Here is a 26,293-nt window from a genome sequence, read left to right as displayed (position 1 = left end):
AATTCTTTACGTGCAGTCGGCTGCTACTGGTGTTGCTAGTTGTGACTGCTGATGACAGATGCCGTAGCAATCAATTCATGGAGTGAGTTGTATGTTTTGCGATACTCTGTCTCTGACAAGCAAGCAGAGTTGACATAGGCGCGAACACAGGAGGCTTGCAGCCCCTCGCTGCCTGCAGACACCGAACAGCCACACTAGGAGGGCGGCCTAAGTCGTAGGCGAAATGTGCTCATTCGCTTGTGTGCGACGTCAAGCTCTAAATAAGGCTGTCACTAGCGTGAGCGTTGCGTGAGCGTCGTGAAAAGTCGGAAAAGTCGTCTGCGTGGGTGAGTGCCATGTTTGGGGAGCGTTTCGTAGTTTGCGCAGTGCAATGGAGACGCGGAAAGTTGTTGTGGCCCAGTCTTTTGCAGTTGGACGACAAGAGTGGTACACAGTAGTAAAGTGCGAGGCAGTGAGTTGGCATGAACAGTCGAGTGCACAATGGGTCTTCAGATGTGCTTGTTACCTCAGGTGCTGTGTGATTGTCGACATGGAGTGAAAACGGACCAACTTGTGACTGTCCCTTCAATTTAAGACGTTAAAAACGGACGGAATTTGCAGTCGTAATACCAGAGCATCGAAACTACTTGGAACTCTTGCGTATATGAACGTGTCCGCGCCTTTGTACTCTGGTCCCTTCACCCCTGCAAACCAACCAACCATCGTGTCCGTGCACATAAGAGTAGCAAAGAACGGAGAACAGCGCAGCTTGGTTGTGCTTGGGGGCGTAGCTCAGTTGGTAGAGCGTTCGCTTTGCATGTGAAAGGTCCCGGGTTCAAGCCCCGGCGCCTCCATGTTTTGTGGTCAGTGCGTGGTAAGTGTTGGTCGCGGCGAGCCTAAAGGCACGCAAGATGTTGCAAAGCCAGCGTCACAGACTCGTATACTGACGTAAGGAGAGCAAAACGTAAATGTGAGGACCGGCTGTTGTCGAGGTGTCATCGAGTGCAAATCTGCCTTAGGTATAACGGCCTAACCTCAATGAAGTCTAGAGAGTGGACAACACGTTCGTCTACCTCAGAGCGTTGGCCGAACGCTATTTTCGACGTCGTGCGTGCCACTTTGATTTTGGCCAACTACGATTCGATACAGAATGCAGGAAACCTGAAAGACACCCTCACGGACACATTGAGAGTAGTGTTTGTCAGCGGAATAATGGGAGTGCAAGGGTCTGTGCCATTGATATGGCTGTATGATAGCGCAGTTCGTCAGCAGGGGGCGTAGCTCAGATGGTAGAGCGCTCGCTTTGCATGCGAGAGGTACTGGGATCGATACCCAGCGCCTCCAGAATTTTTAACACACCAACATGCGCACACTGCCATGCAAGTGGAATAATTCACAGCCAGAAAATGTGTCAAGGCAGATACGAGCCAACGATTAGCAGCCACAATTGGCAAACGTGCTGTAATTCGCACGAAGCACCCTCCTCCCACCACTACACTTAATTTAGAAACAGTACAAGTGTTCCCATAAGATTCTCAAACCTATGTCGCAAAGATCAGCCTTGCGCCGAATTCACAAAAATCCCACTGCACATTCCAATTCTTTACGTGCAGTCGGCTGCTACTGGTGTTGCTAGTTGTGACTGCTGATGACAGATGCCGTGGCAATCAATTCATGGAGTGAGTTGTATGTTTTGCGATACTCTGTCTCTGACAAGCAAGCAGAGGTGACATAGGCGCGAACACAGGAGGCTTGCAGCCCCTCGCTGCCTGCAGACACCGAACAGCCACACTAGGAGGGCGGCCTAAGTCGTAGGCGAAATGTGCTCATTCGCTTGTGTGCGACGTCAAGCCCTAAATAAGGCTGTCACTAGCGTGAGCGTTGCGTGAGCGTCGTGTAAAGTCGGAAAAGTCGTCTGCGTGGGTGAGTGCCATGTTTGGGGAGCGTTTCGTAGTTTGCGCAGTGCAATGGAGACGCGGAAAGTTGTTGTGGCCCAGTCTTTTGCAGTTGGACGACAAGAGTGGTACACAGTAGTAAAGTGCGAGGCAGTGAGTTGGCATGAACAGTCGAGTGCACAATGGGTCTTCAGATGTGCTTGTTACCTCAGGTGCTGTGTGATTGTCGACATGGAGTGAAAACGGACCAACTTGTGACTGTCCCTTCAATTTAAGACGTTAAAAACGGACGGAATTTGCAGTCGTAATACCAGAGCATCGAAACTACTTGGAACTCTTGCGTATATGAACGTGTCCGCGCCTTTGTACTCTGGTCCCTTCACCCCTGCAAACCAACCAACCATCGTGTCCGTGCACATAAGAGTAGCAAAGAACGGAGAACAGCGCAGCTTGGTTGTGCTTGGGGGCGTAGCTCAGTTGGTAGAGCGTTCGCTTTGCATGTGAAAGGTCCCGGGTTCAAGCCCCGGCGCCTCCATGTTTTGTGGTCAGTGCGTGGTAAGTGTTGGTCGCGGCGAGCCTAAAGGCACGCAAGATGTTGCAAAGCCAGCGTCACAGACTCGTATACTGACGTAAGGAGAGCAAAACGTAAATGTGAGGACCGGCTGTTGTCGAGGTGTCATCGAGTGCAAATCTGCCTTAGGTATAACGGCCTAACCTCAATGAAGTCTAGAGAGTGGACAACACGTTCGTCTACCTCAGAGCGTTGGCCGAACGCTATTTTCGACGTCGTGCGTGCCACTTTGATTTTGGCCAACTACGATTCGATACAGAATGCAGGAAACCTGAAAGACACCCTCACGGACACATTGAGAGTAGTGTTTGTCAGCGGAATAATGGGAGTGCAAGGGTCTGTGCCATTGATATGGCTGTATGATAGCGCAGTTCGTCAGCAGGGGGCGTAGCTCAGATGGTAGAGCGCTCGCTTTGCATGCGAGAGGTACTGGGATCGATACCCAGCGCCTCCAGAATTTTTAACACACCAACATGCGCACACTGCCATGCAAGTGGAATAATTCACAGCCAGAAAATGTGTCAAGGCAGATACGAGCCAACGATTAGCAGCCACAATTGGCAAACGTGCTGTAATTCGCACGAAGCACCCTCCTCCCACCACTACACTTAATTTAGAAACAGTACAAGTGTTCCCATAAGATTCTCAAACCTATGTCGCAAAGATCAGCCTTGCGCCGAATTCACAAAAATCCCACTGCACATTCCAATTCTTTACGTGCAGTCGGCTGCTACTGGTGTTGCTAGTTGTGACTGCTGATGACAGATGCCGTAGCAATCAATTCATGGAGTGAGTTGTATGTTTTGCGATACTCTGTCTCTGACAAGCAAGCAGAGGTGACATAGGCGCGAACACAGGAGGCTTGCAGCCCCTCGCTGCCTGCAGACACCGAACAGCCACACTAGGAGGGCGGCCTAAGTCGTAGGCGAAATGTGCTCATTCGCTTGTGTGCGACGTCAAGCCCTAAATAAGGCTGTCACTAGCGTGAGCGTTGCGTGAGCGTCGTGTAAAGTCGGAAAAGTCGTCTGCGTGGGTGAGTGCCATGTTTGGGGAGCGTTTCGTAGTTTGCGCAGTGCAATGGAGACGCGGAAAGTTGTTGTGGCCCAGTCTTTTGCAGTTGGACGACAAGAGTGGTACACAGTAGTAAAGTGCGAGGCAGTGAGTTGGCATGAACAGTCGAGTGCACAATGGGTCTTCAGATGTGCTTGTTACCTCAGGTGCTGTGTGATTGTCGACATGGAGTGAAAACGGACCAACTTGTGACTGTCCCTTCAATTTAAGACGTTAAAAACGGACGGAATTTGCAGTCGTAATACCAGAGCATCGAAACTACTTGGAACTCTTGCGTATATGAACGTGTCCGCGCCTTTGTACTCTGGTCCCTTCACCCCTGCAAACCAACCAACCATCGTGTCCGTGCACATAAGAGTAGCAAAGAACGGAGAACAGCGCAGCTTGGTTGTGCTTGGGGGCGTAGCTCAGTTGGTAGAGCGTTCGCTTTGCATGTGAAAGGTCCCGGGTTCAAGCCCCGGCGCCTCCATGTTTTGTGGTCAGTGCGTGGTAAGTGTTGGTCGCGGCGAGCCTAAAGGCACGCAAGATGTTGCAAAGCCAGCGTCACAGACTCGTATACTGACGTAAGGAGAGCAAAACGTAAATGTGAGGACCGGCTGTTGTCGAGGTGTCATCGAGTGCAAATCTGCCTTAGGTATAACGGCCTAACCTCAATGAAGTCTAGAGAGTGGACAACACGTTCGTCTACCTCAGAGCGTTGGCCGAACGCTATTTTCGACGTCGTGCGTGCCACTTTGATTTTGGCCAACTACGATTCGATACAGAATGCAGGAAACCTGAAAGACACCCTCACGGACACATTGAGAGTAGTGTTTGTCAGCGGAATAATGGGAGTGCAAGGGTCTGTGCCATTGATATGGCTGTATGATAGCGCAGTTCGTCAGCAGGGGGCGTAGCTCAGATGGTAGAGCGCTCGCTTTGCATGCGAGAGGTACTGGGATCGATACCCAGCGCCTCCAGAATTTTTAACACACCAACATGCGCACACTGCCATGCAAGTGGAATAATTCACAGCCAGAAAATGTGTCAAGGCAGATACGAGCCAACGATTAGCAGCCACAATTGGCAAACGTGCTGTAATTCGCACGAAGCACCCTCCTCCCACCACTACACTTAATTTAGAAACAGTACAAGTGTTCCCATAAGATTCTCAAACCTATGTCGCAAAGATCAGCCTTGCGCCGAATTCACAAAAATCCCACTGCACATTCCAATTCTTTACGTGCAGTCGGCTGCTACTGGTGTTGCTAGTTGTGACTGCTGATGACAGATGCCGTAGCAATCAATTCATGGAGTGAGTTGTATGTTTTGCGATACTCTGTCTCTGACAAGCAAGCAGAGGTGACATAGGCGCGAACACAGGAGGCTTGCAGCCCCTCGCTGCCTGCAGACACCGAACAGCCACACTAGGAGGGCGGCCTAAGTCGTAGGCGAAATGTGCTCATTCGCTTGTGTGCGACGTCAAGCCCTAAATAAGGCTGTCACTAGCGTGAGCGTTGCGTGAGCGTCGTGTAAAGTCGGAAAAGTCGTCTGCGTGGGTGAGTGCCATGTTTGGGGAGCGTTTCGTAGTTTGCGCAGTGCAATGGAGACGCGGAAAGTTGTTGTGGCCCAGTCTTTTGCAGTTGGACGACAAGAGTGGTACACAGTAGTAAAGTGCGAGGCAGTGAGTTGGCATGAACAGTCGAGTGCACAATGGGTCTTCAGATGTGCTTGTTACCTCAGGTGCTGTGTGATTGTCGACATGGAGTGAAAACGGACCAACTTGTGACTGTCCCTTCAATTTAAGACGTTAAAAACGGACGGAATTTGCAGTCGTAATACCAGAGCATCGAAACTACTTGGAACTCTTGCGTATATGAACGTGTCCGCGCCTTTGTACTCTGGTCCCTTCACCCCTGCAAACCAACCAACCATCGTGTCCGTGCACATAAGAGTAGCAAAGAACGGAGAACAGCGCAGCTTGGTTGTGCTTGGGGGCGTAGCTCAGTTGGTAGAGCGTTCGCTTTGCATGTGAAAGGTCCCGGGTTCAAGCCCCGGCGCCTCCATGTTTTGTGGTCAGTGCGTGGTAAGTGTTGGTCGCGGCGAGCCTAAAGGCACGCAAGATGTTGCAAAGCCAGCGTCACAGACTCGTATACTGACGTAAGGAGAGCAAAACGTAAATGTGAGGACCGGCTGTTGTCGAGGTGTCATCGAGTGCAAATCTGCCTTAGGTATAACGGCCTAACCTCAATGAAGTCTAGAGAGTGGACAACACGTTCGTCTACCTCAGAGCGTTGGCCGAACGCTATTTTCGACGTCGTGCGTGCCACTTTGATTTTGGCCAACTACGATTCGATACAGAATGCAGGAAACCTGAAAGACACCCTCACGGACACATTGAGAGTAGTGTTTGTCAGCGGAATAATGGGAGTGCAAGGGTCTGTGCCATTGATATGGCTGTATGATAGCGCAGTTCGTCAGCAGGGGGCGTAGCTCAGATGGTAGAGCGCTCGCTTAGCATGCGAGAGGTACTGGGATCGATACCCAGCGCCTCCAGAATTTTTAACACACCAACATGCGCACACTGCCATGCAAGTGGAATAATTCACAGCCAGAAAATGTGTCAAGGCAGATACGAGCCAACGATTAGCAGCCACAATTGGCAAACGTGCTGTAATTCGCACGAAGCACCCTCCTCCCACCACTACACTTAATTTAGAAACAGTACAAGTGTTCCCATAAGATTCTCAAACCTATGTCGCAAAGATCAGCCTTGCGCCGAATTCACAAAAATCCCACTGCACATTCCAATTCTTTACGTGCAGTCGGCTGCTACTGGTGTTGCTAGTTGTGACTGCTGATGACAGATGCCGTAGCAATCAATTCATGGAGTGAGTTGTATGTTTTGCGATACTCTGTCTCTGACAAGCAAGCAGAGGTGACATAGGCGCGAACACAGGAGGCTTGCAGCCCCTCGCTGCCTGCAGACACCGAACAGCCACACTAGGAGGGCGGCCTAAGTCGTAGGCGAAATGTGCTCATTCGCTTGTGTGCGACGTCAAGCTCTAAATAAGGCTGTCACTAGCGTGAGCGTCGTGTAAAGTCGGAAAAGTTGTCTGCGTGGGTGAGTGCCATGTTTGGGGAGCGTTTCGTAGTTTGCGCAGTGCAATGGAGACGCGGAAAGTTGTTGTGGCCCAGTCTTTTGCAGTTGGACGACAAGAGTGGTACACAGTAGTAAAGTGCGAGGCAGTGAGTTGGCATGAACAGTCGAGTGCACAATGGGTCTTCAGATGTGCTTGTTACCTCAGGTGCTGTGTGATTGTCGACATGGAGTGAAAACGGACCAACTTGTGACTGTCCCTTCAATTTAAGACGTTAAAAACGGACGGAATTTGCAGTCGTAATACCAGAGCATCGAAACTACTTGGAACTCTTGCGTATATGAACGTGTCCGCGCCTTTGTACTCTGGTCCCTTCACCCCTGCAAACCAACCAACCATCGTGTCCGTGCACATAAGAGTAGCAAAGAACGGAGAACAGCGCAGCTTGGTTGTGCTTGGGGGCGTAGCTCAGTTGGTAGAGCGTTCGCTTTGCATGTGAAAGGTCCCGGGTTCAAGCCCCGGCGCCTCCATGTTTTGTGGTCAGTGCGTGGTAAGTGTTGGTCGCGGCGAGCCTAAAGGCACGCAAGATGTTGCAAAGCCAGCGTCACAGACTCGTATACTGACGTAAGGAGAGCAAAACGTAAATGTGAGGACCGGCTGTTGTCGAGGTGTCATCGAGTGCAAATCTGCCTTAGGTATAACGGCCTAACCTCAATGAAGTCTAGAGAGTGGACAACACGTTCGTCTACCTCAGAGCGTTGGCCGAACGCTATTTTCGACGTCGTGCGTGCCACTTTGATTTTGGCCAACTACGATTCGATACAGAATGCAGGAAACCTGAAAGACACCCTCACGGACACATTGAGAGTAGTGTTTGTCAGCGGAATAATGGGAGTGCAAGGGTCTGTGCCATTGATATGGCTGTATGATAGCGCAGTTCGTCAGCAGGGGGCGTAGCTCAGATGGTAGAGCGCTCGCTTTGCATGCGAGAGGTACTGGGATCGATACCCAGCGCCTCCAGAATTTTTAACACACCAACATGCGCACACTGCCATGCAAGTGGAATAATTCACAGCCAGAAAATGTGTCAAGGCAGATACGAGCCAACGATTAGCAGCCACAATTGGCAAACGTGCTGTAATTCGCACGAAGCACCCTCCTCCCACCACTACACTTAATTTAGAAACAGTACAAGTGTTCCCATAAGATTCTCAAACCTATGTCGCAAAGATCAGCCTTGCGCCGAATTCACAAAAATCCCACTGCACATTCCAATTCTTTACGTGCAGTCGGCTGCTACTGGTGTTGCTAGTTGTGACTGCTGATGACAGATGCCGTAGCAATCAATTCATGGAGTGAGTTGTATGTTTTGCGATACTCTGTCTCTGACAAGCAAGCAGAGGTGACATAGGCGCGAACACAGGAGGCTTGCAGCCCCTCGCTGCCTGCAGACACCGAACAGCCACACTAGGAGGGCGGCCTAAGTCGTAGGCGAAATGTGCTCATTCGCTTGTGTGCGACGTCAAGCTCTAAATAAGGCTGTCACTAGCGTGAGCGTTGCGTGAGCGTCGTGAAAAGTCGGAAAAGTCGTCTGCGTGGGTGAGTGCCATGTTTGGGGAGCGTTTCGTAGTTTGCGCAGTGCAATGGAGACGCGGAAAGTTGTTGTGGCCCAGTCTTTTGCAGTTGGACGACAAGAGTGGTACACAGTAGTAAAGTGCGAGGCAGTGAGTTGGCATGAACAGTCGAGTGCACAATGGGTCTTCAGATGTGCTTGTTACCTCAGGTGCTGTGTGATTGTCGACATGGAGTGAAAACGGACCAACTTGTGACTGTCCCTTCAATTTAAGACGTTAAAAACGGACGGAATTTGCAGTCGTAATACCAGAGCATCGAAACTACTTGGAACTCTTGCGTATATGAACGTGTCCGCGCCTTTGTACTCTGGTCCCTTCACCCCTGCAAACCAACCAACCATCGTGTCCGTGCACATAAGAGTAGCAAAGAACGGAGAACAGCGCAGCTTGGTTGTGCTTGGGGGCGTAGCTCAGTTGGTAGAGCGTTCGCTTTGCATGTGAAAGGTCCCGGGTTCAAGCCCCGGCGCCTCCATGTTTTGTGGTCAGTGCGTGGTAAGTGTTGGTCGCGGCGAGCCTAAAGGCACGCAAGATGTTGCAAAGCCAGCGTCACAGACTCGTATACTGACGTAAGGAGAGCAAAACGTAAATGTGAGGACCGGCTGTTGTCGAGGTGTCATCGAGTGCAAATCTGCCTTAGGTATAACGGCCTAACCTCAATGAAGTCTAGAGAGTGGACAACACGTTCGTCTACCTCAGAGCGTTGGCCGAACGCTATTTTCGACGTCGTGCGTGCCACTTTGATTTTGGCCAACTACGATTCGATACAGAATGCAGGAAACCTGAAAGACACCCTCACGGACACATTGAGAGTAGTGTTTGTCAGCGGAATAATGGGAGTGCAAGGGTCTGTGCCATTGATATGGCTGTATGATAGCGCAGTTCGTCAGCAGGGGGCGTAGCTCAGATGGTAGAGCGCTCGCTTTGCATGCGAGAGGTACTGGGATCGATACCCAGCGCCTCCAGAATTTTTAACACACCAACATGCGCACACTGCCATGCAAGTGGAATAATTCACAGCCAGAAAATGTGTCAAGGCAGATACGAGCCAACGATTAGCAGCCACAATTGGCAAACGTGCTGTAATTCGCACGAAGCACCCTCCTCCCACCACTACACTTAATTTAGAAACAGTACAAGTGTTCCCATAAGATTCTCAAACCTATGTCGCAAAGATCAGCCTTGCGCCGAATTCACAAAAATCCCACTGCACATTCCAATTCTTTACGTGCAGTCGGCTGCTACTGGTGTTGCTAGTTGTGACTGCTGATGACAGATGCCGTGGCAATCAATTCATGGAGTGAGTTGTATGTTTTGCGATACTCTGTCTCTGACAAGCAAGCAGAGGTGACATAGGCGCGAACACAGGAGGCTTGCAGCCCCTCGCTGCCTGCAGACACCGAACAGCCACACTAGGAGGGCGGCCTAAGTCGTAGGCGAAATGTGCTCATTCGCTTGTGTGCGACGTCAAGCCCTAAATAAGGCTGTCACTAGCGTGAGCGTTGCGTGAGCGTCGTGTAAAGTCGGAAAAGTCGTCTGCGTGGGTGAGTGCCATGTTTGGGGAGCGTTTCGTAGTTTGCGCAGTGCAATGGAGACGCGGAAAGTTGTTGTGGCCCAGTCTTTTGCAGTTGGACGACAAGAGTGGTACACAGTAGTAAAGTGCGAGGCAGTGAGTTGGCATGAACAGTCGAGTGCACAATGGGTCTTCAGATGTGCTTGTTACCTCAGGTGCTGTGTGATTGTCGACATGGAGTGAAAACGGACCAACTTGTGACTGTCCCTTCAATTTAAGACGTTAAAAACGGACGGAATTTGCAGTCGTAATACCAGAGCATCGAAACTACTTGGAACTCTTGCGTATATGAACGTGTCCGCGCCTTTGTACTCTGGTCCCTTCACCCCTGCAAACCAACCAACCATCGTGTCCGTGCACATAAGAGTAGCAAAGAACGGAGAACAGCGCAGCTTGGTTGTGCTTGGGGGCGTAGCTCAGTTGGTAGAGCGTTCGCTTTGCATGTGAAAGGTCCCGGGTTCAAGCCCCGGCGCCTCCATGTTTTGTGGTCAGTGCGTGGTAAGTGTTGGTCGCGGCGAGCCTAAAGGCACGCAAGATGTTGCAAAGCCAGCGTCACAGACTCGTATACTGACGTAAGGAGAGCAAAACGTAAATGTGAGGACCGGCTGTTGTCGAGGTGTCATCGAGTGCAAATCTGCCTTAGGTATAACGGCCTAACCTCAATGAAGTCTAGAGAGTGGACAACACGTTCGTCTACCTCAGAGCGTTGGCCGAACGCTATTTTCGACGTCGTGCGTGCCACTTTGATTTTGGCCAACTACGATTCGATACAGAATGCAGGAAACCTGAAAGACACCCTCACGGACACATTGAGAGTAGTGTTTGTCAGCGGAATAATGGGAGTGCAAGGGTCTGTGCCATTGATATGGCTGTATGATAGCGCAGTTCGTCAGCAGGGGGCGTAGCTCAGATGGTAGAGCGCTCGCTTTGCATGCGAGAGGTACTGGGATCGATACCCAGCGCCTCCAGAATTTTTAACACACCAACATGCGCACACTGCCATGCAAGTGGAATAATTCACAGCCAGAAAATGTGTCAAGGCAGATACGAGCCAACGATTAGCAGCCACAATTGGCAAACGTGCTGTAATTCGCACGAAGCACCCTCCTCCCACCACTACACTTAATTTAGAAACAGTACAAGTGTTCCCATAAGATTCTCAAACCTATGTCGCAAAGATCAGCCTTGCGCCGAATTCACAAAAATCCCACTGCACATTCCAATTCTTTACGTGCAGTCGGCTGCTACTGGTGTTGCTAGTTGTGACTGCTGATGACAGATGCCGTAGCAATCAATTCATGGAGTGAGTTGTATGTTTTGCGATACTCTGTCTCTGACAAGCAAGCAGAGGTGACATAGGCGCGAACACAGGAGGCTTGCAGCCCCTCGCTGCCTGCAGACACCGAACAGCCACACTAGGAGGGCGGCCTAAGTCGTAGGCGAAATGTGCTCATTCGCTTGTGTGCGACGTCAAGCCCTAAATAAGGCTGTCACTAGCGTGAGCGTTGCGTGAGCGTCGTGTAAAGTCGGAAAAGTCGTCTGCGTGGGTGAGTGCCATGTTTGGGGAGCGTTTCGTAATTTGCGCAGTGCAATGGAGACGCGGAAAGTTGTTGTGGCCCAGTCTTTTGCAGTTGGACGACAAGAGTGGTACACAGTAGTAAAGTGCGAGGCAGTGAGTTGGCATGAACAGTCGAGTGCACAATGGGTCTTCAGATGTGCTTGTTACCTCAGGTGCTGTGTGATTGTCGACATGGAGTGAAAACGGACCAACTTGTGACTGTCCCTTCAATTTAAGACGTTAAAAACGGACGGAATTTGCAGTCGTAATACCAGAGCATCGAAACTACTTGGAACTCTTGCGTATATGAACGTGTCCGCGCCTTTGTACTCTGGTCCCTTCACCCCTGCAAACCAACCAACCATCGTGTCCGTGCACATAAGAGTAGCAAAGAACGGAGAACAGCGCAGCTTGGTTGTGCTTGGGGGCGTAGCTCAGTTGGTAGAGCGTTCGCTTTGCATGTGAAAGGTCCCGGGTTCAAGCCCCGGCGCCTCCATGTTTTGTGGTCAGTGCGTGGTAAGTGTTGGTCGCGGCGAGCCTAAAGGCACGCAAGATGTTGCAAAGCCAGCGTCACAGACTCGTATACTGACGTAAGGAGAGCAAAACGTAAATGTGAGGACCGGCTGTTGTCGAGGTGTCATCGAGTGCAAATCTGCCTTAGGTATAACGGCCTAACCTCAATGAAGTCTAGAGAGTGGACAACACGTTCGTCTACCTCAGAGCGTTGGCCGAACGCTATTTTCGACGTCGTGCGTGCCACTTTGATTTTGGCCAACTACGATTCGATACAGAATGCAGGAAACCTGAAAGACACCCTCACGGACACATTGAGAGTAGTGTTTGTCAGCGGAATAATGGGAGTGCAAGGGTCTGTGCCATTGATATGGCTGTATGATAGCGCAGTTCGTCAGCAGGGGGCGTAGCTCAGATGGTAGAGCGCTCGCTTTGCATGCGAGAGGTACTGGGATCGATACCCAGCGCCTCCAGAATTTTTAACACACCAACATGCGCACACTGCCATGCAAGTGGAATAATTCACAGCCAGAAAATGTGTCAAGGCAGATACGAGCCAACGATTAGCAGCCACAATTGGCAAACGTGCTGTAATTCGCACGAAGCACCCTCCTCCCACCACTACACTTAATTTAGAAACAGTACAAGTGTTCCCATAAGATTCTCAAACCTATGTCGCAAAGATCAGCCTTGCGCCGAATTCACAAAAATCCCACTGCACATTCCAATTCTTTACGTGCAGTCGGCTGCTACTGGTGTTGCTAGTTGTGACTGCTGATGACAGATGCCGTAGCAATCAATTCATGGAGTGAGTTGTATGTTTTGCGATACTCTGTCTCTGACAAGCAAGCAGAGGTGACATAGGCGCGAACACAGGAGGCTTGCAGCCCCTCGCTGCCTGCAGACACCGAACAGCCACACTAGGAGGGCGGCCTAAGTCGTAGGCGAAATGTGCTCATTCGCTTGTGTGCGACGTCAAGCCCTAAATAAGGCTGTCACTAGCGTGAGCGTTGCGTGAGCGTCGTGTAAAGTCGGAAAAGTCGTCTGCGTGGGTGAGTGCCATGTTTGGGGAGCGTTTCGTAGTTTGCGCAGTGCAATGGAGACGCGGAAAGTTGTTGTGGCCCAGTCTTTTGCAGTTGGACGACAAGAGTGGTACACAGTAGTAAAGTGCGAGGCAGTGAGTTGGCATGAACAGTCGAGTGCACAATGGGTCTTCAGATGTGCTTGTTACCTCAGGTGCTGTGTGATTGTCGACATGGAGTGAAAACGGACCAACTTGTGACTGTCCCTTCAATTTAAGACGTTAAAAACGGACGGAATTTGCAGTCGTAATACCAGAGCATCGAAACTACTTGGAACTCTTGCGTATATGAACGTGTCCGCGCCTTTGTACTCTGGTCCCTTCACCCCTGCAAACCAACCAACCATCGTGTCCGTGCACATAAGAGTAGCAAAGAACGGAGAACAGCGCAGCTTGGTTGTGCTTGGGGGCGTAGCTCAGTTGGTAGAGCGTTCGCTTTGCATGTGAAAGGTCCCGGGTTCAAGCCCCGGCGCCTCCATGTTTTGTGGTCAGTGCGTGGTAAGTGTTGGTCGCGGCGAGCCTAAAGGCACGCAAGATGTTGCAAAGCCAGCGTCACAGACTCGTATACTGACGTAAGGAGAGCAAAACGTAAATGTGAGGACCGGCTGTTGTCGAGGTGTCATCGAGTGCAAATCTGCCTTAGGTATAACGGCCTAACCTCAATGAAGTCTAGAGAGTGGACAACACGTTCGTCTACCTCAGAGCGTTGGCCGAACGCTATTTTCGACGTCGTGCGTGCCACTTTGATTTTGGCCAACTACGATTCGATACAGAATGCAGGAAACCTGAAAGACACCCTCACGGACACATTGAGAGTAGTGTTTGTCAGCGGAATAATGGGAGTGCAAGGGTCTGTGCCATTGATATGGCTGTATGATAGCGCAGTTCGTCAGCAGGGGGCGTAGCTCAGATGGTAGAGCGCTCGCTTTGCATGCGAGAGGTACTGGGATCGATACCCAGCGCCTCCAGAATTTTTAACACACCAACATGCGCACACTGCCATGCAAGTGGAATAATTCACAGCCAGAAAATGTGTCAAGGCAGATACGAGCCAACGATTAGCAGCCACAATTGGCAAACGTGCTGTAATTCGCACGAAGCACCCTCCTCCCACCACTACACTTAATTTAGAAACAGTACAAGTGTTCCCATAAGATTCTCAAACCTATGTCGCAAAGATCAGCCTTGCGCCGAATTCACAAAAATCCCACTGCACATTCCAATTCTTTACGTGCAGTCGGCTGCTACTGGTGTTGCTAGTTGTGACTGCTGATGACAGATGCCGTGGCAATCAATTCATGGAGTGAGTTGTATGTTTTGCGATACTCTGTCTCTGACAAGCAAGCAGAGGTGACATAGGCGCGAACACAGGAGGCTTGCAGCCCCTCGCTGCCTGCAGACACCGAACAGCCACACTAGGAGGGCGGCCTAAGTCGTAGGCGAAATGTGCTCATTCGCTTGTGTGCGACGTCAAGCCCTAAATAAGGCTGTCACTAGCGTGAGCGTTGCGTGAGCGTCGTGTAAAGTCGGAAAAGTCGTCTGCGTGGGTGAGTGCCATGTTTGGGGAGCGTTTCGTAGTTTGCGCAGTGCAATGGAGACGCGGAAAGTTGTTGTGGCCCAGTCTTTTGCAGTTGGACGACAAGAGTGGTACACAGTAGTAAAGTGCGAGGCAGTGAGTTGGCATGAACAGTCGAGTGCACAATGGGTCTTCAGATGTGCTTGTTACCTCAGGTGCTGTGTGATTGTCGACATGGAGTGAAAACGGACCAACTTGTGACTGTCCCTTCAATTTAAGACGTTAAAAACGGACGGAATTTGCAGTCGTAATACCAGAGCATCGAAACTACTTGGAACTCTTGCGTATATGAACGTGTCCGCGCCTTTGTACTCTGGTCCCTTCACCCCTGCAAACCAACCAACCATCGTGTTGAGTAGCAAAGAACGGAGAACAGCGCAGCTTGGTTGTGCTTGGGGGCGTAGCTCAGTTGGTAGAGCGTTCGCTTTGCATGTGAAAGGTCCCGGGTTCAAGCCCCGGCGCCTCCATGTTTTGTGGTCAGTGCGTGGTAAGTGTTGGTCGCGGCGAGCCTAAAGGCACGCAAGATGTTGCAAAGCCAGCGTCACAGACTCGTATACTGACGTAAGGAGAGCAAAACGTAAATGTGAGGACCGGCTGTTGTCGAGGTGTCATCGAGTGCAAATCTGCCTTAGGTATAACGGCCTAACCTCAATGAAGTCTAGAGAGTGGACAACACGTTCGTCTACCTCAGAGCGTTGGCCGAACGCTATTTTCGACGTCGTGCGTGCCACTTTGATTTTGGCCAACTACGATTCGATACAGAATGCAGGAAACCTGAAAGACACCCTCACGGACACATTGAGAGTAGTGTTTGTCAGCGGAATAATGGGAGTGCAAGGGTCTGTGCCATTGATATGGCTGTATGATAGCGCAGTTCGTCAGCAGGGGGCGTAGCTCAGATGGTAGAGCGCTCGCTTTGCATGCGAGAGGTACTGGGATCGATACCCAGCGCCTCCAGAATTTTTAACACACCAACATGCGCACACTGCCATGCAAGTGGAATAATTCACAGCCAGAAAATGTGTCAAGGCAGATACGAGCCAACGATTAGCAGCCACAATTGGCAAACGTGCTGTAATTCGCACGAAGCACCCTCCTCCCACCACTACACTTAATTTAGAAACAGTACAAGTGTTCCCATAAGATTCTCAAACCTATGTCGCAAAGATCAGCCTTGCGCCGAATTCACAAAAATCCCACTGCACATTCCAATTCTTTACGTGCAGTCGGCTGCTACTGGTGTTGCTAGTTGTGACTGCTGATGACAGATGCCGTAGCAATCAATTCATGGAGTGAGTTGTATGTTTTGCGATACTCTGTCTCTGACAAGCAAGCAGAGGTGACATAGGCGCGAACACAGGAGGCTTGCAGCCCCTCGCTGCCTGCAGACACCGAACAGCCACACTAGGAGGGCGGCCTAAGTCGTAGGCGAAATGTGCTCATTCGCTTGTGTGCGACGTCAAGCCCTAAATAAGGCTGTCACTAGCGTGAGCGTTGCGTGAGCGTCGTGTAAAGTCGGAAAAGTCGTCTGCGTGGGTGAGTGCCATGTTTGGGGAGCGTTTCGTAGTTTGCGCAGTGCAATGGAGACGCGGAAAGTTGTTGTGGCCCAGTCTTTTGCAGTTGGACGACAAGAGTGGTACACAGTAGTAAAGTGCGAGGCAGTGAGTTGGCATGAACAGTCGAGTGCACAATGGGTCTTCAGATGTGCTTGTTACCTCAGGTGCTGTGTGATTGTCGACATGGAGTGAAAACGGACCAACTTGTGACTGTCCCTTCAATTTAAGACGTTAAAAACGGACGGAATTTGCAGTCGTAATACCAGAGCATCGAAACTACTTGGAACTCTTGCGTATATGAACGTGTCCGCGCCTTTGTACTCTGGTCCCTTCACCCCTGCAAACCAACCAACCATCGTGTCCGTGCACATAAGAGTAGCAAAGAACGGAGAACAGCGCAGCTTGGTTGTGCTTGGGGGCGTAGCTCAGTTGGTAGAGCGTTCGCTTTGCATGTGAAAGGTCCCGGGTTCAAGCCCCGGCGCCTCCATGTTTTGTGGTCAGTGCGTGGTAAGTGTTGGTCGCGGCGAGCCTAAAGGCACGCAAGATGTTGCAAAGCCAGCGTCACAGACTCGTATACTGACGTAAGGAGAGCAAAACGTAAATGTGAGGACCGGCTGTTGTCGAGGTGTCATCGAGTGCAAATCTGCCTTAGGTATAACGGCCTAACCTCAATGAAGTCTAGAGAGTGGACAACACGTTCGTCTACCTCAGAGCGTTGGCCGAACGCTATTTTCGACGTCGTGCGTGCCACTTTGATTTTGGCCAACTACGATTCGATACAGAATGCAGGAAACCTGAAAGACACCCTCACGGACACATTGAGAGTAGTGTTTGTCAGCGGAATAATGGGAGTGCAAGGGTCTGTGCCATTGATATGGCTGTATGATAGCGCAGTTCGTCAGCAGGGGGCGTAGCTCAGATGGTAGAGCGCTCGCTTTGCATGCGAGAGGTACTGGGATCGATACCCAGCGCCTCCAGAATTTTTAACACACCAACATGCGCACACTGCCATGCAAGTGGAATAATTCACAGCCAGAAAATGTGTCAAGGCAGATACGAGCCAACGATTAGCAGCCACAATTGGCAAACGTGCTGTAATTCGCACGAAGCACCCTCCTCCCACCACTACACTTAATTTAGAAACAGTACAAGTGTTCCCATAAGATTCTCAAACCTATGTCGCAAAGATCAGCCTTGCGCCGAATTCACAAAAATCCCACTGCACATTCCAATTCTTTACGTGCAGTCGGCTGCTACTGGTGTTGCTAGTTGTGACTGCTGATGACAGATGCCGTAGCAATCAATTCATGGAGTGAGTTGTATGTTTTGCGATACTCTGTCTCTGACAAGCAAGCAGAGGTGACATAGGCGCGAACACAGGAGGCTTGCAGCCCCTCGCTGCCTGCAGACACCGAACAGCCACACTAGGAGGGCGGCCTAAGTCGTAGGCGAAATGTGCTCATTCGCTTGTGTGCGACGTCAAGCCCTAAATAAGGCTGTCACTAGCGTGAGCGTTGCGTGAGCGTCGTGTAAAGTCGGAAAAGTCGTCTGCGTGGGTGAGTGCCATGTTTGGGGAGCGTTTCGTAGTTTGCGCAGTGCAATGGAGACGCGGAAAGTTGTTGTGGCCCAGTCTTTTGCAGTTGGACGACAAGAGTGGTACACAGTAGTAAAGTGCGAGGCAGTGAGTTGGCATGAACAGTCGAGTGCACAATGGGTCTTCAGATGTGCTTGTTACCTCAGGTGCTGTGTGATTGTCGACATGGAGTGAAAACGGACCAACTTGTGACTGTCCCTTCAATTTAAGACGTTAAAAACGGACGGAATTTGCAGTCGTAATACCAGAGCATCGAAACTACTTGGAACTCTTGCGTATATGAACGTGTCCGCGCCTTTGTACTCTGGTCCCTTCACCCCTGCAAACCAACCAACCATCGTGTCCGTGCACATAAGAGTAGCAAAGAACGGAGAACAGCGCAGCTTGGTTGTGCTTGGGGGCGTAGCTCAGTTGGTAGAGCGTTCGCTTTGCATGTGAAAGGTCCCGGGTTCAAGCCCCGGCGCCTCCATGTTTTGTGGTCAGTGCGTGGTAAGTGTTGGTCGCGGCGAGCCTAAAGGCACGCAAGATGTTGCAAAGCCAGCGTCACAGACTCGTATACTGACGTAAGGAGAGCAAAACGTAAATGTGAGGACCGGCTGTTGTCGAGGTGTCATCGAGTGCAAATCTGCCTTAGGTATAACGGCCTAACCTCAATGAAGTCTAGAGAGTGGACAACACGTTCGTCTACCTCAGAGCGTTGGCCGAACGCTATTTTCGACGTCGTGCGTGCCACTTTGATTTTGGCCAACTACGATTCGATACAGAATGCAGGAAACCTGAAAGACACCCTCACGGACACATTGAGAGTAGTGTTTGTCAGCGGAATAATGGGAGTGCAAGGGTCTGTGCCATTGATATGGCTGTATGATAGCGCAGTTCGTCAGCAGGGGGCGTAGCTCAGATGGTAGAGCGCTCGCTTTGCATGCGAGAGGTACTGGGATCGATACCCAGCGCCTCCAGAATTTTTAACACACCAACATGCGCACACTGCCATGCAAGTGGAATAATTCACAGCCAGAAAATGTGTCAAGGCAGATACGAGCCAACGATTAGCAGCCACAATTGGCAAACGTGCTGTAATTCGCACGAAGCACCCTCCTCCCACCACTACACTTAATTTAGAAACAGTACAAGTGTTCCCATAAGATTCTCAAACCTATGTCGCAAAGATCAGCCTTGCGCCGAATTCACAAAAATCCCACTGCACATTCCAATTCTTTACGTGCAGTCGGCTGCTACTGGTGTTGCTAGTTGTGACTGCTGATGACAGATGCCGTGGCAATCAATTCATGGAGTGAGTTGTATGTTTTGCGATACTCTGTCTCTGACAAGCAAGCAGAGGTGACATAGGCGCGAACACAGGAGGCTTGCAGCCCCTCGCTGCCTGCAGACACCGAACAGCCACACTAGGAGGGCGGCCTAAGTCGTAGGCGAAATGTGCTCATTCGCTTGTGTGCGACGTCAAGCCCTAAATAAGGCTGTCACTAGCGTGAGCGTTGCGTGAGCGTCGTGTAAAGTCGGAAAAGTCGTCTGCGTGGGTGAGTGCCATGTTTGGGGAGCGTTTCGTAGTTTGCGCAGTGCAATGGAGACGCGGAAAGTTGTTGTGGCCCAGTCTTTTGCAGTTGGACGACAAGAGTGGTACACAGTAGTAAAGTGCGAGGCAGTGAGTTGGCATGAACAGTCGAGTGCACAATGGGTCTTCAGATGTGCTTGTTACCTCAGGTGCTGTGTGATTGTCGACATGGAGTGAAAACGGACCAACTTGTGACTGTCCCTTCAATTTAAGACGTTAAAAACGGACGGAATTTGCAGTCGTAATACCAGAGCATCGAAACTACTTGGAACTCTTGCGTATATGAACGTGTCCGCGCCTTTGTACTCTGGTCCCTTCACCCCTGCAAACCAACCAACCATCGTGTCCGTGCACATAAGAGTAGCAAAGAACGGAGAACAGCGCAGCTTGGTTGTGCTTGGGGGCGTAGCTCAGTTGGTAGAGCGTTCGCTTTGCATGTGAAAGGTCCCGGGTTCAAGCCCCGGCGCCTCCATGTTTTGTGGTCAGTGCGTGGTAAGTGTTGGTCGCGGCGAGCCTAAAGGCACGCAAGATGTTGCAAAGCCAGCGTCACAGACTCGTATACTGACGTAAGGAGAGCAAAACGTAAATGTGAGGACCGGCTGTTGTCGAGGTGTCATCGAGTGCAAATCTGCCTTAGGTATAACGGCCTAACCTCAATGAAGTCTAGAGAGTGGACAACACGTTCGTCTACCTCAGAGCGTTGGCCGAACGCTATTTTCGACGTCGTGCGTGCCACTTTGATTTTGGCCAACTACGATTCGATACAGAATGCAGGAAACCTGAAAGACACCCTCACGGACACATTGAGAGTAGTGTTTGTCAGCGGAATAATGGGAGTGCAAGGGTCTGTGCCATTGATATGGCTGTATGATAGCGCAGTTCGTCAGCAGGGGGCGTAGCTCAGATGGTAGAGCGCTCGCTTTGCATGCGAGAGGTACTGGGATCGATACCCAGCGCCTCCAGAATTTTTAACACACCAACATGCGCACACTGCCATGCAAGTGGAATAATTCACAGCCAGAAAATGTGTCAAGGCAGATACGAGCCAACGATTAGCAGCCACAATTGGCAAACGTGCTGTAATTCGCACGAAGCACCCTCCTCCCACCACTACACTTAATTTAGAAACAGTACAAGTGTTCCCATAAGATTCTCAAACCTATGTCGCAAAGATCAGCCTTGCGCCGAATTCACAAAAATCCCACTGCACATTCCAATTCTTTACGTGCAGTCGGCTGCTACTGGTGTTGCTAGTTGTGACTGCTGATGACAGATGCCGTAGCAATCAATTCATGGAGTGAGTTGTATGTTTTGCGATACTCTGTCTCTGACAAGCAAGCAGAGGTGACATAGGCGCGAACACAGGAGGCTTGCAGCCCCTCGCTGCCTGCAGACACCGAACAGCCACACTAGGAGGGCGGCCTAAGTCGTAGGCGAAATGTGCTCATTCGCTTGTGTGCGACGTCAAGCTCTAAATAAGGCTGTCACTAGCGTGAGCGTCGTGTAAAGTCGGAAAAGTCATCTGCGTGGGTGAGTGCCATGTTTGGGGAGCGTTTCGTAGTTTGCGCAGTGCAATGGAGACGCGGAAAGTTGTTGTGGCCCAGTCTTTTGCAGTTGGACGACAAGAGTGGTACACAGTAGTAAAGTGCGAGGCAGTGAGTTGGCATGAACAGTCGAGTGCACAATGGGTCTTCAGATGTGCTTGTTACCTCAGGTGCTGTGTGATTGTCGACATGGAGTGAAAACGGACCAACTTGTGACTGTCCCTTCAATTTAAGACGTTAAAAACGGACGGAATTTGCAGTCGTAATACCAGAGCATCGAAACTACTTGGAACTCTTGCGTATATGAACGTGTCCGCGCCTTTGTACTCTGGTCCCTTCACCCCTGCAAACCAACCAACCATCGTGTCCGTGCACATAAGAGTAGCAAAGAACGGAGAACAGCGCAGCTTGGTTGTGCTTGGGGGCGTAGCTCAGTTGGTAGAGCGTTCGCTTTGCATGTGAAAGGTCCCGGGTTCAAGCCCCGGCGCCTCCATGTTTTGTGGTCAGTGCGTGGTAAGTGTTGGTCGCGGCGAGCCTAAAGGCACGCAAGATGTTGCAAAGCCAGCGTCACAGACTCGTATACTGACGTAAGGAGAGCAAAACGTAAATGTGAGGACCGGCTGTTGTCGAGGTGTCATCGAGTGCAAATCTGCCTTAGGTATAACGGCCTAACCTCAATGAAGTCTAGAGAGTGGACAACACGTTCGTCTACCTCAGAGCGTTGGCCGAACGCTATTTTCGACGTCGTGCGTGCCACTTTGATTTTGGCCAACTACGATTCGATACAGAATGCAGGAAACCTGAAAGACACCCTCACGGACACATTGAGAGTAGTGTTTGTCAGCGGAATAATGGGAGTGCAAGGGTCTGTGCCATTGATATGGCTGTATGATAGCGCAGTTCGTCAGCAGGGGGCGTAGCTCAGATGGTAGAGCGCTCGCTTTGCATGCGAGAGGTACTGGGATCGATACCCAGCGCCTCCAGAATTTTTAACACACCAACATGCGCACACTGCCATGCAAGTGGAATAATTCACAGCCAGAAAATGTGTCAAGGCAGATACGAGCCAACGATTAGCAGCCACAATTGGCAAACGTGCTGTAATTCGCACGAAGCACCCTCCTCCCACCACTACACTTAATTTAGAAACAGTACAAGTGTTCCCATAAGATTCTCAAACCTATGTCGCAAAGATCAGCCTTGCGCCGAATTCACAAAAATCCCACTGCACATTCCAATTCTTTACGTGCAGTCGGCTGCTACTGGTGTTGCTAGTTGTGACTGCTGATGACAGATGCCGTGGCAATCAATTCATGGAGTGAGTTGTATGTTTTGCGATACTCTGTCTCTGACAAGCAAGCAGAGGTGACATAGGCGCGAACACAGGAGGCTTGCAGCCCCTCGCTGCCTGCAGACACCGAACAGCCACACTAGGAGGGCGGCCTAAGTCGTAGGCGAAATGTGCTCATTCGCTTGTGTGCGACGTCAAGCCCTAAATAAGGCTGTCACTAGCGTGAGCGTTGCGTGAGCGTCGTGTAAAGTCGGAAAAGTCGTCTGCGTGGGTGAGTGCCATGTTTGGGGAGCGTTTCGTAGTTTGCGCAGTGCAATGGAGACGCGGAAAGTTGTTGTGGCCCAGTCTTTTGCAGTTGGACGACAAGAGTGGTACACAGTAGTAAAGTGCGAGGCAGTGAGTTGGCATGAACAGTCGAGTGCACAATGGGTCTTCAGATGTGCTTGTTACCTCAGGTGCTGTGTGATTGTCGACATGGAGTGAAAACGGACCAACTTGTGACTGTCCCTTCAATTTAAGACGTTAAAAACGGACGGAATTTGCAGTCGTAATACCAGAGCATCGAAACTACTTGGAACTCTTGCGTATATGAACGTGTCCGCGCCTTTGTACTCTGGTCCCTTCACCCCTGCAAACCAACCAACCATCGTGTCCGTGCACATAAGAGTAGCAAAGAACGGAGAACAGCGCAGCTTGGTTGTGCTTGGGGGCGTAGCTCAGTTGGTAGAGCGTTCGCTTTGCATGTGAAAGGTCCCGGGTTCAAGCCCCGGCGCCTCCATGTTTTGTGGTCAGTGCGTGGTAAGTGTTGGTCGCGGCGAGCCTAAAGGCACGCAAGATGTTGCAAAGCCAGCGTCACAGACTCGTATACTGACGTAAGGAGAGCAAAACGTAAATGTGAGGACCGGCTGTTGTCGAGGTGTCATCGAGTGCAAATCTGCCTTAGGTATAACGGCCTAACCTCAATGAAGTCTAGAGAGTGGACAACACGTTCGTCTACCTCAGAGCGTTGGCCGAACGCTATTTTCGACGTCGTGCGTGCCACTTTGATTTTGGCCAACTACGATTCGATACAGAATGCAGGAAACCTGAAAGACACCCTCACGGACACATTGAGAGTAGTGTTTGTCAGCGGAATAATGGGAGTGCAAGGGTCTGTGCCATTGATATGGCTGTATGATAGCGCAGTTCGTCAGCAGGGGGCGTAGCTCAGATGGTAGAGCGCTCGCTTTGCATGCGAGAGGTACTGGGATCGATACCCAGCGCCTCCAGAATTTTTAACACACCAACATGCGCACACTGCCATGCAAGTGGAATAATTCACAGCCAGAAAATGTGTCAAGGCAGATACGAGCCAACGATTAGCAGCCACAATTGGCAAACGTGCTGTAATTCGCACGAAGCACCCTCCTCCCACCACTACACTTAATTTAGAAACAGTACAAGTGTTCCCATAAGATTCTCAAACCTATGTCGCAAAGATCAGCCTTGCGCCGAATTCACAAAAATCCCACTGCACATTCCAATTCTTTACGTGCAGTCGGCTGCTACTGGTGTTGCTAGTTGTGACTGCTGATGACAGATGCCGTGGCAATCAATTCATGGAGTGAGTTGTATGTTTTGCGATACTCTGTCTCTGACAAGCAAGCAGAGGTGACATAGGCGCGAACACAGGAGGCTTGCAGCCCCTCGCTGCCTGCAGACACCGAACAGCCACACTAGGAGGGCGGCCTAAGTCGTAGGCGAAATGTGCTCATTCGCTTGTGTGCGACGTCAAGCCCTAAATAAGGCTGTCACTAGCGTGAGCGTTGCGTGAGCGTCGTGTAAAGTCGGAAAAGTCGTCTGCGTGGGTGAGTGCCATGTTTGGGGAGCGTTTCGTAGTTTGCGCAGTGCAATGGAGACGCGGAAAGTTGTTGTGGCCCAGTCTTTTGCAGTTGGACGACAAGAGTGGTACACAGTAGTAAAGTGCGAGGCAGTGAGTTGGCATGAACAGTCGAGTGCACAATGGGTCTTCAGATGTGCTTGTTACCTCAGGTGCTGTGTGATTGTCGACATGGAGTGAAAACGGACCAACTTGTGACTGTCCCTTCAATTTAAGACGTTAAAAACGGACGGAATTTGCAGTCGTAATACCAGAGCATCGAAACTACTTGGAACTCTTGCGTATATGAACGTGTCCGCGCCTTTGTACTCTGGTCCCTTCACCCCTGCAAACCAACCAACCATCGTGTCCGTGCACATAAGAGTAGCAAAGAACGGAGAACAGCGCAGCTTGGTTGTGCTTGGGGGCGTAGCTCAGTTGGTAGAGCGTTCGCTTTGCATGTGAAAGGTCCCGGGTTCAAGCCCCGGCGCCTCCATGTTTTGTGGTCAGTGCGTGGTAAGTGTTGGTCGCGGCGAGCCTAAAGGCACGCAAGATGTTGCAAAGCCAGCGTCACAGACTCGTATACTGACGTAAGGAGAGCAAAACGTAAATGTGAGGACCGGCTGTTGTCGAGGTGTCATCGAGTGCAAATCTGCCTTAGGTATAACGGCCTAACCTCAATGAAGTCTAGAGAGTGGACAACACGTTCGTCTACCTCAGAGCGTTGGCCGAACGCTATTTTCGACGTCGTGCGTGCCACTTTGATTTTGGCCAACTACGATTCGATACAGAATGCAGGAAACCTGAAAGACACCCTCACGGACACATTGAGAGTAGTGTTTGTCAGCGGAATAATGGGAGTGCAAGGGTCTGTGCCATTGATATGGCTGTATGATAGCGCAGTTCGTCAGCAGGGGGCGTAGCTCAGATGGTAGAGCGCTCGCTTTGCATGCGAGAGGTACTGGGATCGATACCCAGCGCCTCCAGAATTTTTAACACACCAACATGCGCACACTGCCATGCAAGTGGAATAATTCACAGCCAGAAAATGTGTCAAGGCAGATACGAGCCAACGATTAGCAGCCACAATTGGCAAACGTGCTGTAATTCGCACGAAGCACCCTCCTCCCACCACTACACTTAATTTAGAAACAGTACAAGTGTTCCCATAAGATTCTCAAACCTATGTCGCAAAGATCAGCCTTGCGCCGAATTCACAAAAATCCCACTGCACATTCCAATTCTTTACGTGCAGTCGGCTGCTACTGGTGTTGCTAGTTGTGACTGCTGATGACAGATGCCGTGGCAATCAATTCATGGAGTGAGTTGTATGTTTTGCGATACTCTGTCTCTGACAAGCAAGCAGAGGTGACATAGGCGCGAACACAGGAGGCTTGCAGCCCCTCGCTGCCTGCAGACACCGAACAGCCACACTAGGAGGGCGGCCTAAGTCGTAGGCGAAATGTGCTCATTCGCTTGTGTGCGACGTCAAGCCCTAAATAAGGCTGTCACTAGCGTGAGCGTTGCGTGAGCGTCGTGTAAAGTCGGAAAAGTCGTCTGCGTGGGTGAGTGCCATGTTTGGGGAGCGTTTCGTAGTTTGCGCAGTGCAATGGAGACGCGGAAAGTTGTTGTGGCCCAGTCTTTTGCAGTTGGACGACAAGAGTGGTACACAGTAGTAAAGTGCGAGGCAGTGAGTTGGCATGAACAGTCGAGTGCACAATGGGTCTTCAGATGTGCTTGTTACCTCAGGTGCTGTGTGATTGTCGACATGGAGTGAAAACGGACCAACTTGTGACTGTCCCTTCAATTTAAGACGTTAAAAACGGACGGAATTTGCAGTCGTAATACCAGAGCATCGAAACTACTTGGAACTCTTGCGTATATGAACGTGTCCGCGCCTTTGTACTCTGGTCCCTTCACCCCTGCAAACCAACCAACCATCGTGTCCGTGCACATAAGAGTAGCAAAGAACGGAGAACAGCGCAGCTTGGTTGTGCTTGGGGGCGTAGCTCAGTTGGTAGAGCGTTCGCTTTGCATGTGAAAGGTCCCGGGTTCAAGCCCCGGCGCCTCCATGTTTTGTGGTCAGTGCGTGGTAAGTGTTGGTCGCGGCGAGCCTAAAGGCACGCAAGATGTTGCAAAGCCAGCGTCACAGACTCGTATACTGACGTAAGGAGAGCAAAACGTAAATGTGAGGACCGGCTGTTGTCGAGGTGTCATCGAGTGCAAATCTGCCTTAGGTATAACGGCCTAACCTCAATGAAGTCTAGAGAGTGGACAACACGTTCGTCTACCTCAGAGCGTTGGCCGAACGCTATTTTCGACGTCGTGCGTGCCACTTTGATTTTGGCC

The 26,293-nt window shown here is 50.8% G+C and overlaps 33 non-coding genes across 33 annotated transcripts; all 33 read left to right on the top strand.

The window, feature by feature from the left end:
• The first annotated feature begins 760 nt into the window (after positions 1–760).
• On the top strand, positions 761–833 carry Trnaa-ugc. Its single transcript has one exon. It is a non-coding gene; the product is annotated as a tRNA-Ala (tRNA).
• Positions 834–1,250: 417 nt separating this feature from the next.
• Trnaa-ugc lies at positions 1,251–1,323 on the top strand. Its single transcript has one exon. It is a non-coding gene; the product is annotated as a tRNA-Ala (tRNA).
• Positions 1,324–2,336: 1,013 nt separating this feature from the next.
• On the top strand, positions 2,337–2,409 carry Trnaa-ugc. Its single transcript has one exon. It is a non-coding gene; the product is annotated as a tRNA-Ala (tRNA).
• Positions 2,410–2,826: 417 nt separating this feature from the next.
• Trnaa-ugc lies at positions 2,827–2,899 on the top strand. Its single transcript has one exon. It is a non-coding gene; the product is annotated as a tRNA-Ala (tRNA).
• A 1,013-nt stretch (positions 2,900–3,912) lies between these two features.
• Trnaa-ugc lies at positions 3,913–3,985 on the top strand. The gene has a single exon. It is a non-coding gene; the product is annotated as a tRNA-Ala (tRNA).
• Positions 3,986–4,402: 417 nt separating this feature from the next.
• Positions 4,403–4,475, top strand: Trnaa-ugc. The gene has a single exon. It is a non-coding gene; the product is annotated as a tRNA-Ala (tRNA).
• Positions 4,476–5,488: 1,013 nt separating this feature from the next.
• On the top strand, positions 5,489–5,561 carry Trnaa-ugc. Its single transcript has one exon. It is a non-coding gene; the product is annotated as a tRNA-Ala (tRNA).
• Positions 5,562–5,978: 417 nt separating this feature from the next.
• Positions 5,979–6,051, top strand: Trnaa-agc. Its single transcript has one exon. It is a non-coding gene; the product is annotated as a tRNA-Ala (tRNA).
• Positions 6,052–7,053: 1,002 nt separating this feature from the next.
• Positions 7,054–7,126, top strand: Trnaa-ugc. Its single transcript has one exon. It is a non-coding gene; the product is annotated as a tRNA-Ala (tRNA).
• Positions 7,127–7,543: 417 nt separating this feature from the next.
• Trnaa-ugc lies at positions 7,544–7,616 on the top strand. The gene has a single exon. It is a non-coding gene; the product is annotated as a tRNA-Ala (tRNA).
• Positions 7,617–8,629: 1,013 nt separating this feature from the next.
• Trnaa-ugc lies at positions 8,630–8,702 on the top strand. Its single transcript has one exon. It is a non-coding gene; the product is annotated as a tRNA-Ala (tRNA).
• Positions 8,703–9,119: 417 nt separating this feature from the next.
• Positions 9,120–9,192, top strand: Trnaa-ugc. The gene has a single exon. It is a non-coding gene; the product is annotated as a tRNA-Ala (tRNA).
• A 1,013-nt stretch (positions 9,193–10,205) lies between these two features.
• Trnaa-ugc lies at positions 10,206–10,278 on the top strand. The gene has a single exon. It is a non-coding gene; the product is annotated as a tRNA-Ala (tRNA).
• Positions 10,279–10,695: 417 nt separating this feature from the next.
• Trnaa-ugc lies at positions 10,696–10,768 on the top strand. The gene has a single exon. It is a non-coding gene; the product is annotated as a tRNA-Ala (tRNA).
• Positions 10,769–11,781: 1,013 nt separating this feature from the next.
• Trnaa-ugc lies at positions 11,782–11,854 on the top strand. Its single transcript has one exon. It is a non-coding gene; the product is annotated as a tRNA-Ala (tRNA).
• Positions 11,855–12,271: 417 nt separating this feature from the next.
• On the top strand, positions 12,272–12,344 carry Trnaa-ugc. The gene has a single exon. It is a non-coding gene; the product is annotated as a tRNA-Ala (tRNA).
• A 1,013-nt stretch (positions 12,345–13,357) lies between these two features.
• On the top strand, positions 13,358–13,430 carry Trnaa-ugc. The gene has a single exon. It is a non-coding gene; the product is annotated as a tRNA-Ala (tRNA).
• A 417-nt stretch (positions 13,431–13,847) lies between these two features.
• Positions 13,848–13,920, top strand: Trnaa-ugc. The gene has a single exon. It is a non-coding gene; the product is annotated as a tRNA-Ala (tRNA).
• Positions 13,921–14,922: 1,002 nt separating this feature from the next.
• On the top strand, positions 14,923–14,995 carry Trnaa-ugc. Its single transcript has one exon. It is a non-coding gene; the product is annotated as a tRNA-Ala (tRNA).
• Positions 14,996–15,412: 417 nt separating this feature from the next.
• On the top strand, positions 15,413–15,485 carry Trnaa-ugc. Its single transcript has one exon. It is a non-coding gene; the product is annotated as a tRNA-Ala (tRNA).
• A 1,013-nt stretch (positions 15,486–16,498) lies between these two features.
• Positions 16,499–16,571, top strand: Trnaa-ugc. Its single transcript has one exon. It is a non-coding gene; the product is annotated as a tRNA-Ala (tRNA).
• A 417-nt stretch (positions 16,572–16,988) lies between these two features.
• On the top strand, positions 16,989–17,061 carry Trnaa-ugc. The gene has a single exon. It is a non-coding gene; the product is annotated as a tRNA-Ala (tRNA).
• Positions 17,062–18,074: 1,013 nt separating this feature from the next.
• Positions 18,075–18,147, top strand: Trnaa-ugc. The gene has a single exon. It is a non-coding gene; the product is annotated as a tRNA-Ala (tRNA).
• A 417-nt stretch (positions 18,148–18,564) lies between these two features.
• Trnaa-ugc lies at positions 18,565–18,637 on the top strand. Its single transcript has one exon. It is a non-coding gene; the product is annotated as a tRNA-Ala (tRNA).
• A 1,013-nt stretch (positions 18,638–19,650) lies between these two features.
• Positions 19,651–19,723, top strand: Trnaa-ugc. The gene has a single exon. It is a non-coding gene; the product is annotated as a tRNA-Ala (tRNA).
• Positions 19,724–20,140: 417 nt separating this feature from the next.
• Positions 20,141–20,213, top strand: Trnaa-ugc. Its single transcript has one exon. It is a non-coding gene; the product is annotated as a tRNA-Ala (tRNA).
• A 1,002-nt stretch (positions 20,214–21,215) lies between these two features.
• Positions 21,216–21,288, top strand: Trnaa-ugc. The gene has a single exon. It is a non-coding gene; the product is annotated as a tRNA-Ala (tRNA).
• Positions 21,289–21,705: 417 nt separating this feature from the next.
• On the top strand, positions 21,706–21,778 carry Trnaa-ugc. Its single transcript has one exon. It is a non-coding gene; the product is annotated as a tRNA-Ala (tRNA).
• Positions 21,779–22,791: 1,013 nt separating this feature from the next.
• Trnaa-ugc lies at positions 22,792–22,864 on the top strand. The gene has a single exon. It is a non-coding gene; the product is annotated as a tRNA-Ala (tRNA).
• Positions 22,865–23,281: 417 nt separating this feature from the next.
• On the top strand, positions 23,282–23,354 carry Trnaa-ugc. The gene has a single exon. It is a non-coding gene; the product is annotated as a tRNA-Ala (tRNA).
• Positions 23,355–24,367: 1,013 nt separating this feature from the next.
• Positions 24,368–24,440, top strand: Trnaa-ugc. The gene has a single exon. It is a non-coding gene; the product is annotated as a tRNA-Ala (tRNA).
• A 417-nt stretch (positions 24,441–24,857) lies between these two features.
• On the top strand, positions 24,858–24,930 carry Trnaa-ugc. Its single transcript has one exon. It is a non-coding gene; the product is annotated as a tRNA-Ala (tRNA).
• A 1,013-nt stretch (positions 24,931–25,943) lies between these two features.
• On the top strand, positions 25,944–26,016 carry Trnaa-ugc. The gene has a single exon. It is a non-coding gene; the product is annotated as a tRNA-Ala (tRNA).
• Positions 26,017–26,293: the final 277 nt, after the last annotated feature.

The sequence above is a fragment of the Schistocerca piceifrons genome, unplaced genomic scaffold, assembly GCF_021461385.2.
Source record: "Schistocerca piceifrons isolate TAMUIC-IGC-003096 unplaced genomic scaffold, iqSchPice1.1 HiC_scaffold_833, whole genome shotgun sequence".
Taxonomy (NCBI): Eukaryota; Metazoa; Arthropoda; class Insecta; order Orthoptera; family Acrididae; genus Schistocerca; species Schistocerca piceifrons.
The sequence above is the reverse complement of the archived record's forward strand: the minus strand, read 5'-3'. Positions and strand labels throughout refer to the sequence as shown.